This window comes from Cyrtonyx montezumae, unplaced genomic scaffold (genome assembly GCF_038088225.1).
Source record: "Cyrtonyx montezumae isolate F1298 unplaced genomic scaffold, pur_monq_1.0 scaffold_8, whole genome shotgun sequence".
Taxonomy (NCBI): Eukaryota; Metazoa; Chordata; class Aves; order Galliformes; family Odontophoridae; genus Cyrtonyx; species Cyrtonyx montezumae.
The window spans coordinates 114,013,392-114,027,003 of NW_027072089.1; the positions used below are offsets into that span (position 1 = coordinate 114,013,392).

Consider the following 13,612-nt stretch of genomic DNA (forward strand, 5'->3'; position numbering starts at 1 on the left):
CTTCAAGTTGCCCTGACCCCACTGGGGTTATGGTATCTGAGAAAAAAAGCCCGCGCACAGGGATGGTCACATAACTTCAAACATAATTTATGATTAGCTCTGATCTGATAGCTCTCCTGATCTGTGAATAGCTCTGTGATTCCAGCTATCATAACTTAACACTATTCAGCGATCGGCAGCTTGTCCTGTGAGGTGCTGTTCTTTGAGATGAGGTACATTTGTGACGGGTGGACCAAATTCAATTTACTCCTATTTAGCACTGTGCTATCTGAATCCCATCTCATCATGTTGAAAATTCATACTGATTCAAATGCATCTGGAAAGGAAGCAGTACGAGACAAAGAAATTCAAGGAAGTGTCTTAAAAATCCAAGCAGAAGCAAAAGTTGCAGACAGAAAACTTAGGGATTTTTGCTTGCAGATGCTACATAGTGTTGATAGGAGGAAGAATATACCTAATACTCCACGTGGATATATTCTGTATGAACCTCTTTGTCAGACCAGAATTTAAACTACCAGCAAGTGGCTGTATCATTCAACATCAGGAGTTATCTTGTGAACTTCCAGGTATTAGTCATTCATACTGATAGGAGATCAAGAACTTTCTGCTCCTCATGAGAATAACCCTTTTCGTCATTCTGGGCAGACAAGCAATACCTACAGCGTATCGTGGGGAAAAGGAAAAGGATGTTTTTAATATAAAATATGAGAATAATGTGACCAGAATTAACACAAGAACGTAACAAAAAGGGTAAATCAGTATCGAGTGAGAACTGTTCACCCTGAATACTGAAAGGCACCAATATCAGCAATGAAAAAAAGCCAGATGTTGAAGGTGCCAGTAGCTGAGGCCTACAGCAGCAGAAGCCACTGTAACTGCTCTAGGTATTCCACAAGTTTGTGTAAAATGTGGCTTTCCCTCTTCACCTTCATTCCTACCATGGGGGGAAGCCAGAGACTTAAAGAAGTGTGCATTCTGGGAGTGTCTTTAAATACACTGCTGTTTAACTAGTGTTTGTAATGCAGCAATACAAGCTACATCTCAGAGTGCATTATGCAGTAGATTTGGATAGTAATTCAAGTTTTACAAATGGAGAAACAGAATTATCAAAGGTCACACAAGAAACCTGCAACAAGGAGCTTACTATGACTACTGGCAGCTGTGCTATCCACTGGGCCATGCATGTGTGAAATAATGGGGTCATAGAACTTCCACCCTTGGATACAGGTAAAATTCAGCTTTTTCCAAACTAAGATATTTTATGATTTTCTTATGGTGAAAAGTGTGTGATTCTTTGTTCTTACTTTGCCCATATGCCCAAGTTCCTGAAGTGTTATAATAGCGCTTTCTTAAAGGTACTTTGCTTTCTTGAAAAAGAAAAATATATAAAAGTCAATCACAGTATTGGCCAATAGCGTCTCTTTGCAGGATATGATTTTGGAAATGTTTAATATACAATGAATATTCATTGCAGTCAGTCAGAAAACCCAAAGCATTTCTCGCAAAAAAAAGTGTTCCTTTTTGGCTGAATAATTCCAACCATTTTTGATGTGCCATTTCATGGGGGAGAACACAAACCAATACTGCAAAGGGAAGAGCAATGGTGTTTTACAACTGATAATATCTGTTTTTTTTTTTTGTTTGTTTGTTTGTTTTTCAATGAAAAATTCATTACTTGTTTATTAGTTGATCACATGATTTCTTACATTATCAGGGCATCTTCAACACTGGTTGGAAATATGGAAATTCCCATAGAATGCATTTTGGTGTACTTGAATTGATTGCACCTTCCTTCCATTTTTCTCCTTTTTCACATTCCTCTGAGGCCTCGCTTTCATTTATTATATTTTTTAGTTATTGATTTTAAATCTTGCTGGAGCTCAGAATTGGTTTTGAATTTGTCAACTTAATGCCACTTAAAATTGATGTGCAAATTCTAGGAGTTGGTTTTTTTGCTATATACCTTGCTATATACCTACATAATCACATGCTTGTCTGTTAGATACAGTGATAACCTGCATCTGTTTCATATAAAGAAGTCAGTGTATTTTGCAAATCTTTCATAAGCCATCACTTTAAAATGATAGAGGAACTCAAATTCAAATGCTGTTCCCAAAAAGCAGTCTACCAAAAGGCCTATTTTCCAGCCATGTGGACCATAAGTAATTTATCTATGCTGTTATTACATTCAATAAAATTCTATATACATTCCCAACTGCCCTGTACGATACAAAATTGTATATATATTTAAAGAAAATGTACATCTTATTACCTTGGTGAAGCTGTGATTCATGTCCATATAAGAAGTAAAAACTATACACATTTTTTCTCTTTTCTAGACTTAGTTCTCACTGTTAAAACTGATATTGTCTTTCAAAATAAAATACCCATCCCCCAGTATAATACTTGTCAGGCTATTTTTTGTTAATATCTACCTCATTTGCCTGTCCACACTACTGAACTTCCTTATGCATGTGTGACAAGGCAAAGAAAAGTTTGTTGTAAGGAAGAACAGTAGCCTAAAAAGACCAGTGCTCTAATATTTATAGTGCGTCCTGAATTTCCCATTGATTTCACATGGTTGGTTCATGTAGGCTTACAAATCTTGGTTGGGTTTGCATGTTTGTTGACTTCAATAGTCCTGCATGAGGTGATCTATCAACATTCAAAGTATTACCTTTCTGAATTTGCCTCTTTGAGTGTAACATTTTAGGCAAAATTATGCACTGAGGGGTGGGTTAACACCTTTTATTTTCCACACAGACCGTCCTAATCTCATTTGTGTATAGTGTGTCTACCTGTTGTTCTAATTCACTGCTTGCATGCCTAGATTTAACTGCAAGATAAAACTTTTTCTGGTCTGTATGGGCAAGCAATATTCCCTCCCTTCCGCTTTTCTATACACAAATACTCGCAAAACCACAGTTACATTTCTCTTCCTTTCTTGTATAACCAATAAAATTATAATATTTATGTATTAAAAATTCATTATGTAATACTCTAGAAATCCCAGATAGTCGTCTTGTGTGCTTCAGTGCTTGCCAGAAGCCTCCTGAAGCAAGTGAGTGTAATAATACAATAAACCCAAGATATTTCACACCACTGTGGGGAAAAAATATTGCAGTGCAGATGGCTTCTCAGTCAAAGTGGTCAGTGCACAATTATGATCTCACCTTACACTGTGTGAGATAGAGACAGCAGCAACACCTTGGGTGGGAAGGTATCAGTTTGTTTAAGGCTTGCTAGGTCAAAAACAGCTCTTTCAGCTCTACACAGGCACTTGTTTCCTAGGACGCTGGTAGTTCAGAGAGCTGATCTGTAAATAAGCATTCAGGAGGCCTCAGTGGAAGTGCTCTTATCCTCTGTTTAAGAAAGAGTAGGAAGATTTTGCTAAAAACAAGGTGAGAGAAGAAATAATTCCAGCTAAGACACTAAGAAGCAAAAAATTTGTATTGAAATTAGTGCTCAAACGTTAGGGCTGTTTATTGAAATCCTTCAATAATCTCTTTCTGGAAGTATTTATTAAAAACAAACAACAGCAACAACAACAAAAGCAGTATATTCAGTTGAACAGATGTATTCTGAAAAAAGAACATTTTAATTGTTGTCACATGCAAAGTTTTAAAGAACACTCACACTGAGATGTTTTGGTACTTCCACTGTGCGGAAGTGGTATTTCAGATAGAAGTATTTTCTTCCTTTTGACAAAGAAACATGTGGTGTGATTTGAGGGCCTTCTGACTGCAGATGGAATAGCTCCCTTGTGACCTATTGTAAAAGTATAAAATTTACCTGGGGCTCTTCTAAATGCTGTCATGAATATTTTCCTGATACCACATCACAGATTTACAGGCATTGCAACTTCATTTCTGGAAGGAATGGGACACAAGGTCAGCAAGTGGGGTAAGTTTTTTCATTAACCTCATTTCAACTGGACTTTTACCTGAAGGGTAGAAGACCAGCCCCCGCAACGCTGATCTTTGTGCCATTTTCCTGTTTTCCTCCTCTGATTAACAGAAAATTAAAAACACAGTGGTTTTTTTTTAGTTTTATATCCACATAGGACTGCAGCCCACCCCAAAACAATCAATGGAATTATTATTTCAACTATATGTTTTTCTAGCTTTACAGGGGGTGGGCAAAGGACACATTTCCTCTTGCTCAGTGTGGGTGTAGGTCCCTGGGTGCTAAGGCAGTTGAAAGCTGAAAATATACATGGGTTGCTCTGAAAGTTATGCCTCCTATTTATTTCTATGGAAACTACAACAGATACAGTACAATTGCACTAATTTATAGGGCAAGTTCTCAGCTACAGAACAGTTTTTCTGCATAGTCACCAGTATTAACTGTGCATTTTGCCAGCAATGAACAAGAGTTTTCATGCTGTACTTGTAAAAGTCTGCAGGGACATCCGAAACATGACTTATCCTTCACCTCACTTTCAACACTGCTGAAATGCACCACCCATTGCCTCACTGTTCTGAAATCCACTGTTTGGTCGCCATAGATGCTCTGCAAGAGTCAATGAATGGCAGAGGGTACCATTTTTTCCACATGGAGGAGTTCAGTTACACACCTATGCTTCAAACACACTTCCATGTCAGACACCATTTTGTCAGACTGCCCCTCTGCTGCCATCTGTCACATGACAACAACATGTAATGGAATATTGGTGGGAAGGTTCAACCTCTATGTCAGCCTGATGCCTCTAACTTCATGGGTCAACATAATAAAATAGGAGACATTTCTTTCAGAGAAGCCCTCACACATTTCAAAGGCCAGTTTGTGATGTACATAAATAGTATTTTCATTTCTACAAAGATGAAACAGACAATGTGAATTTCAGCAACCAAATTTTTAATCAAATTTGTAAAAAATACTACACATTGAAACTGTCCACATTACTCTGACACTCCATGCATTTTTCTTTCTTTTACCTTCACCTATTTCCTTGTGCTCTTCCTCTCTCATACTTGAAAGAGTTTCTGCTGAGGACCAATTAGTTACCAATCAAGTGATTGTGTTACAGCTCTGTTTTTCTAATTATTATTATTATTTGTTTTAATTTTTAATTTTTTATTTTTTATTTTTCTTCTTCCTCAAAAATTATTTTCACATTGAGGACTATTACTCCCATTTTGCCTTAATCCTCACCTGCCTTAGAACTATTTTAACTCTTCCTTTTGTTGATTGTTTCCTTTTCAATCATGTGAGGGGGACCTTCATATCCTTTGCAGGCCCCTTGCTTTCCCCATCTCTCCCTGTCTGCTTCTCTCACTTCCCCAGTGATGTCCAAGGTCCCGATTCCTGCTATCTTAAGCAGTGCTGCAAGTTTCTCCCTCATTTTTTTTCCACTATGATTTCATCCTTTCTCTGTCCTCAGGCTTTAAGATATTGGGTTACCAGATGGGGAGGTGAACTATTTTATAATAACACAGAAAGCTGGACAAAATTTTGGAAAGTTTTCAGAAAAAATTTCCAGATAAGCACCATTAGCTCATTTGTTTTCCCCAGAGGTTTCCTATGTAATGTTTTACAAGGAACTGGTAGAAAGAAAAAGGTAAGATATTGTGGTAAAATAGCAGGAAATATGTATATTTTTTTTATTTCTCAAAGATCAAATTCCCTTGTGAGAATCTATTGAGGAAATTAAGTGTTAGAGGTTGAAAGTAAAAGTTAAGTTGTGGTTTAGAAGCAGAACTAGCATTATTAAACAGAAAATTGATGTTCATTTTTAGTACAGTGTAGACTTTATATATCAGATTTAGAAGTATCCTAGTTACAGTGCATAAGTTTGTGACTAGGTGATTGATGACTACAAATCATTTCTCCTGTCCATAGCTAAGCTGCTAAATCTGGTGCATTGAGCGGTGGCCAATGAATGGAAAAATCCCAAAGGCAAGCTGTGTGTGCGTGGCAGAGGGGGAAGTGGGAGGGGTGGGGAACAGGAATGAGAAGGGTGTGTTTTTCCAGAATTATCAAAGGTTTTCAGCCTTTCTGGTAGGATTTTGTCTGTTCTTGTCCTTAGTCTTGAAATGTGGTGCGTACATTACAGCCAGGATGCACTCTGTGACATATTTTCAGGGGATCTCTTCTCTCACTGAACCCCAGCTCAAGACTCACTGCTACTGTGACAACCAAAAAAAATCAAGAAATGCTTAATGGCCAAGCTGAGAAAGAATGGGGGCAGATGGGGGAGTTTAGGCTGACAACAACAACGGAAGGGAAGGGAAGGGAAGGGAAAGGAAGGGAAGGGAAGGGAAGGGAAAGGAAGGGAAGGGAAGGGAAGGGAAGGGAAGGGAAGGGAAGGGAAGGGAAGGGAAGGGAAGGGAAGGGAAGGGAAGGGAAGGGAAGGGAAGGGAAGGGAAGGGAAGGGAAGGGAAGGGAAGGGAAGGGAAGGGAAGGGAAGAGAAGAGAAGAGAAGAGAAGAGAAGAGAAGAGAAGAGAAGAGAAGAGAAGAGAAGAGAAGAGAAGAGAAGAGAAGAGAAGAGAAGAGAAGAAAAGAAAAGAAAAGAAAAGAAAAGAAAAGAAAAGAAAAGAAAAGAAAAGAAAAGAAAAGAAAAGAAAAGAAAAGAAAAGAAAAGAAAAGAAAAGAAAAGAAAAGAAAAGAAAAAAAGAAAAGAAAGATGATTTTTGTGATTACTTCAAGTATGTGTTTATATACATATCTCCTCCCCTCTCATATCCTGCTTATGCTTAGATTGTTATCACTTTGGTATAGGGGTATAGGAAGATGTATGCTTGGGCAGCACCTCACACAAGATATCTCTACTTCTGGAAGATTTTTTATCCATAGCAGTATATCTTCCCATGTCTGATTCGAAGATCCAGAAGAGCTGAAATTATTGGTTTTATTGTTTTTTTCTTCATGCTGTAATAAAACCAAGATTCATTTTAAAATAATATATAATTAGCTTGTGGAATTCACTGGATCAAGATAAGAATTTAAGATTTAAAAATAGATTAGATATTTATATGAGCTTTATGTGCCTTTACAATAGCCAGGATAAAAGTTCATAAAGAAGACAAACTTTAATAATTTTGAACAGAAACCAACTACTGTCTGAGCCTGCAGAGCAATTTCCCTGCTGTCATGTGTGGTCCTTTAAAGACAATTTTTACCCTTGCTGGAGCATTTGAATTATGGAGTCTCCCTCCTTGGAGATGTTCAAAAGCTGCCTGGACTTGTGCCTGGGCACCCTGTTCTGGGTGTCCCTCCTGGAGCAGAAGTTGGGCCAGATGGATCCAGAGGGCCCTGCTCAACAATATTTAGAGAGTCAGTATAAGTTCTGGACCAAAATTAAAGACAGACTGGTGGCATACACTTGGCTGGAGCACACAAGTACCTTAGGATTTGGCCAGACCTTATCATTATCTCAAATAGAAATGCTTTACATGATTAACTTACAGACAAAAACAGTAATTTATTCCTTTAGAACATAGTTAATGTGTTACTTTCCTGAAGAGTACTTGCATAGCATGACACACACTGGAAGATAAGGGAAAATAAAGGTTGCAAAGTAATTCAGTAAACCTTAATTATGTTTGATGAAAAATGTTTCTGATTAGACTTTTTTTGTGGCAGTATTTTCCATCTCTTGTGGTCTTTAATTCAAGACTCCACGGTTGCATAAGAGACAGGCTATAGATCAAATGGAAGTGTTAGGATTAATGGAGAAATTGCTAGGTGAAGTTGTATACCCAATTTAACGTAGGAGGTCAGAAACAATAATCATTATAATTCTTACTCAGTTTAAATTCCATCAATCTTCTAAATGTCTGCTCTTCTGCGGGCTCTTTATTCTGCTATAAATATTCCCTAAATCTAGTGAGGCATAGTGAATCCCATAGCTGTTTCAGTAACTCTTGAGTCTGGATGAATGATAGATGAAATTTTAGGGGTAAAATGTGTTTTAGCTGAGGATGAAAGCTACTGTACTAGAGAAAAGTTGTGACATGGACCTGGAAGAAAATGGAATGCAAAATATTAATTTGAAATAGGTGTGTATTAGTTACCTCTCAAACAAGCACGAATCGCACAAAAAATTAAACTAAAATTTCACTACCCTAAACAGAAAAGTACATGTGTAAAACATAAGTGAAAAAGAGTGAAGAAGAGCCTGCACTGTAAGCATTTCAAATACTAGTGACATGCGTGTTACTTAGGCCCAACCTGTTGTAATAAGTGCCATAGGAGGTCATGATCTCCCAAGATGAGATCAAGGCAATAAGCTGAAATATACATGTGCTACAGAAGGCAGACACATGGACCACTCAAAGGAACAGAAGAGAATAACTAATCATTTGCTCTGAGCTGTTAACTGTCTCCTGAGAAACAATACAAATACGCTACAAACACAGTTCGAAAAATGCAGAGTTATGAGTTTACTGATGACTTGTGTGTTTTCATTTTTACAACGGGGCCAAAATTATGCTGTCACTAAGCTTATTCCCATGTGTGGGTGGAAACCACTAGTTCTCTGTAGACTCTTGGTTTATTTTTCAGTGCAGCCTTGTCAACTGGCCAGTCCACTTCTCTATAAGAACATGAGAGGTGTCACTTCTGTAGGAGGAGGGAGTATAATGAAAATAAAGCAGAACACAGATAGCCATGATGGAGATGGATATTTGACTCAGGATTAAGCTATTAAGCTTTAAAACCAAAATAGCAGAAATCAGTTCTATGTTGTTCAGAAATTCTTAAACTTGTGACTCTATATATTTTTTTCTCTTGAAATATTTCCTGCTCCTTTTGTCATCAGGTTTGTTGTTTGTGCTCTGAGTTGTGAGACACATAGAATGAGAAATGATAAAAAGTATGCCTGTTGATACTACATTAAGAAGATGAGTACGACTTTCTTTAAAGGTATATGTTGCTTCTGGAAGTTTTAAAGTGTGCATGGAAGCATCTCTTCAGAATCCTTCTGATCAGATCCTCACACTAATGTATTTACTCTACAGCCTACCAAGAATCATTTACAAGCTTCCACTTATACAAGGAACAAAATGTAACATTTGCTGTGTAACGCTATGATTCTGAATAAATACATACATTAGAAAATGTTTCCTAATGTATGCATGTAAAATTGATATTCTGTTGAAACTGAACTTTTTATAACATGCAAACAGCAGTGAAAGGTGTTAGTATTACCTGCTCAGTACCAACAGTGAATGAGAAGCAATAACTTAAAGTTATTTGATGGAAATTATAGGTAGATACATCCAGAGAGCTGGGGCAGAATTCTGCAAAAAGGAGTCAGGGTTCTCTTCTCCATCTGAACCGATATTTTAATGTACCTTGAATTTCTTCGCAGTGCCTGGAGAGCAGTCTGCTATAGAAGGGCACAGGACCTACACAACTGCTTGCCACCTTCACTGCATTACCCAAATGCTATCTGGGAACACCACGGTTTTACACTGGAGCCATCCATTGCTCAGCTCAGTAGTTTATGCTTTGAAAACCAAGTAATGTATACTATTTTTTTCCTAGTCTCTAGTTTGGCTTCCATATCCAAAACATATGCAACAAATTATTCTTTCTTGAGTGCTGTTACTAACATTTTGTGTTTGTTTGTTTTGCTTTGCTGTTGTTATTGTTGCTGTTGTTTTCCCCTTTAATCTCTTTCAGCAACAGTGACTGTAGGGGCTGCCTGTAACATCAGTAGGCAAGCATTTTTCCATTCCAAAGAAACAAATGTAGCCTGATGGTATTCCTTTAGAGGAGTACAGGGAACCTTTAGGTGGCAGCCAAGGGCTACAATTTCAATCCCTAGATTTATTAGCTGTGTGGTTTATGGTCTGCTGCGAGTGGCATGTAGGATATCTAAGAGTGAATTTCTAATCAATCCAAAAGTAAAGTGGGAGAAATTTCACGCAGGTGTTTGGATTTTTTTTTCAATCTGTCTCTATCTGGAAACATGGGAGTGCACCTGAAAACAGCCCATTGCCCTTCTGCTATCCTCTGTCACCTTTAAAGTAGTCGTAAAAACACACCATAAAGAGTAAGCTCTTAATCCTAATGATAAGTCAGTTGTAAAAATGGCATTACTTCTCTCCCAGGCTCAGGAACGCCTCTGCAGCTCTCATGGGTGATGTGAGATGTGCCATGCTGTGCTTCAAAGGTGTATTTTCAAAGTGTGTCTTCAGGAACAACAGCATTGCAGTTACTATCTCAGTCTTGCCCCTTGTCATTCCAAATACAAAACTTCGTGAAAGTTTTTCATAAAATGGATTTACAGTATATTATTACAACATGATACTAAGATGTCTAGAGATGTCAACATGTTTCTGAATGAAGACATAACTCTTTTGAAAGAAGACGTGGACTCCAGAGACTTTTTATTAGAGAAGAAAATGCATCCTTGTTTTTACAAGTAACTGCACAAAGATGTGTTTTGATATGGAGCTTTCTTTTTTATGCTTCTATTTTTCTTTTTTTAATTTAAGAAAACACGGCTGTTTCAATTATGTATGATGGGAGTTAAACAACAGAAAATGAAAGATTTAGAAATAACCTTATCTCTTTATTTAACTATTCCTAAAGTTCTTTTTTATGTAATTAATGATCATGTGCAGCTCCAAATAATTTTGTTGACCTAATTGGTTTAATGCATTATGCATCTTCTCACCAGCCCACAAATAGGGTAAAGTATTCAATATTGAACTGCCAGGAACCTGCATGTGTTGATATACGTGTGAACAAACATCCAAATTCATCAGTGAGACAAGTAATTTTGGACAGTAATTTCAGACCAGACATTAAAAATAAAAAAGTTTAACTTAATAATAATTCAGTGATGAACAAGGTCAGTTTACATAGAATCACACAAACATGGAATAGCTTAAGTTGGAAGAGGCCTCAAAGGTCATCTAGTTCCAACCCCCTGCCGTAGGCAGTTACCATCCACTAGATCAGTCTGCCTAGGGTCCCATCCAACCTTCTCCCAAACATCTCCAGAGATGGGACATCCACAGCTTCTCTGGTCAGTGTGCACTAGTGACTCACCACCTTTTGAGCGGTCTTTTAGTATTTGAGCTAAATATTCCATCTTTTAGTTTAAAGCTACTTCCCTTTGTCCTATCACTATCAGACCAAGGTGTCCCTCCTTATAAACTCCCCTCAGGTACAGGAAGTCTTCAATGAGGTCTCTCTGGATCCTTCTTTTTTCCATATAAAACAAACCCAAGTCCCTCAACCTTTCTTTGTAGGTGAGGTTCTCCAGCCCTCTGGTCATCTTAGTGCTCCTGCTCTGGACCCACTCCAACAGCTCTGTATCTGTCTTGAGCTGGGTGCTTCAGGTCTGGGTGTAGTACTTCAAGTGGGGCATCACAAAGGCAGAGCAGAGGAGGACAGTCACCTCCCTATCCCTGCTGGCCATTCCACTTTTGACACAGCCTAAGGTACAGTTGGTCTTTTGGGCTACAGGAGCACGCTACTGGCTCATGTCCAGCTTTTCATCTGTCAGGACCTCCAAGTCTTTCTCATCAAGCTGCTCCCAATTAGTTTTTCTCCCAGTCTGTATATACACTTGGGAATGCCCTGACCAAAGAACAACACCCTGCTCTTGGCCTTGTTGAGCCTCATTAGGTTCTCATGTACCCACTATTCAAGGTTATCCAGATCCCTCTGGATGGCATCCATTCCTTCTACTGTGTCAACTGCACCACTCAGCTTGGTGTTGCCAGCAAATTTGCTGAGAGTGCACTCAATCCTCCTGTCTGTTTCATCAACAAATATGTTGTAGAGCAACACGGACCCCTGGGGAAGACCACTTGTGACTGGCATCCACTGAGACTTGGAGCTGCTGACCACAACCTTCTGGCTTTGACCATCCAAGCAATTCTTTATCCACTGAATAGTTCAATCTTGAAATCCATATTTTACTAATTTAGAGATAAGGCACATCTCTGCGTATCCAGACAGCATTTCTATATTCTTCCTAGGCCATTCATCTCTGGTTCCACTGCCTATACATTTCCTTCTTGTCCTTAAGTTTGACCAGCAAGTCCTTGCTGCAACATGGGTTTTCTGCCTTCTCTGTTTGTCTTATGCTGATGGAGAGCTCTTGTGCTCTCAGAAAAGTATTCTTACAGAGCAGCCAGCTCTGTTCTGTTTTTGCGTCCCCAAGGAAAGTTTCTCAGGAGAATCAAGACTTGTATTACAAAATGAACATTTCCTTTAGAAACAGCTTGTAAATTCATGTGGTCTGATTACGTTGTTATTTGTTAGGTAAGAAAATTTGGTTCTTCTCCCCCCCCCCCCCCCCCATCATTTATTTATTTTTTATTCCTACGTTCTGTATTTTCTGTCCTGTGAATAACTAGGTACAGGTGTAAGCTTAATTTCTACTATTTCTGAATTTTCAGGTACAAGCAAGGTTTTCTCCCGAAGACACCTGGGCTGGGGCTAGCCTACTTTCCCTGCAGAGCCTGCTAACTGGTTTGTATCTAGTTAGCTCTGACTGGAAGCAAAGAGATGTGTTTGTCTGCTCCTACCTATGGAGAGGTACCTTATGTTTACTGCTACTGCTGTTATCCCCTACGTTCCAGCTACGCTCCTGTTACACAAACAGGGCAGGCATCAGGCTTTGCAAATTCTTTCATCTCTAATTGTTCACTTCACTGATTGATCACCTGAGGCAAGCACTGAGTCAGCTGCAGGAGAACAGGTGAAGGCAATTCACCCGTGTGACCGGAAGGGGTGGAGTCTGGCTCCACCTCTCCAAGACCCCATTTAAGGGCTGACCACCACTGGGAAAGGGTCTCTTGTTGGAGATCCTTCCTCTGTGGAGTACTTGCAAGGCTTGGCCATCAGTAGCAGGTGAGCCTTTCTCTATTTACTGGGTATCTGTATGCTATCCAGATAAGCCATACAGAATGTACCATCCATCTCTATTATTTTCATCTCTATTATTTTCTGTGGGTGCTATTCTTTCTGGTTATTTGCCTTCATCTGAACATCCAGAACATCCTCTCATTTTTTTGCTCTGTCTTTTCTTTGTTCTGTCTTCTTGTTGCATTTGCCTCCTGAAAACAAAGAATAGGGCATCTAATAAGTGTGGGTGACCTTACTTAGAAAACAATAGTCTGAGTTGATGAGGAATACTGCCAGGATACAATATGAGATTCTTCTTCATCCAAAAGGCATCTGTAGATCTTTACATGGGAATAAGAGGTAAAGGCAAAAGTCTTTCATTCCCATTCCTCTTGTGTGTATATTTGTAATTATTTACATCTTTTTAGTTTGTGTAAGAAAGCACTGGAGAATGACTTACGGTAAGCAGAGTTACTAAATGGTTCATTTAACCTTTTCCTTAATGTATTACTGCATAAGCTTTCTCTTCAATTTAAATATGTCCACTTACCTCCTATTAAGCTGTACATTTTTTTTCTGGTTTATAACTTATTTGGAGGCTTTGTTTCATAGTAATGATGCTACAGGCATTTATACTCTATCTTGTGCTGAGCTACACCAAGGTCTTTTGTGATATGTTTTCCTACTAAGGAAATATTTCTGATGTAGGTATTGTTCTAAAATACTTGTTTGGGAAACAGGTTAGAAATAATCCCTCAAACTGCTAGAAATGAGGAGCTTAGTGTAATAGGAAGTAAG

At 38.5% G+C, this 13,612-nt stretch overlaps 1 protein-coding gene across 1 annotated transcript in view; it reads right to left on the reverse strand.

The window, feature by feature from the left end:
- The window catches only part of ITGB8 (integrin subunit beta 8), a 134,305-nt gene that overhangs the window by 41,934 nt on the left and 78,759 nt on the right, over positions 1-13,612 (reverse strand). The gene's annotated exons all lie outside the window — the stretch shown is intronic.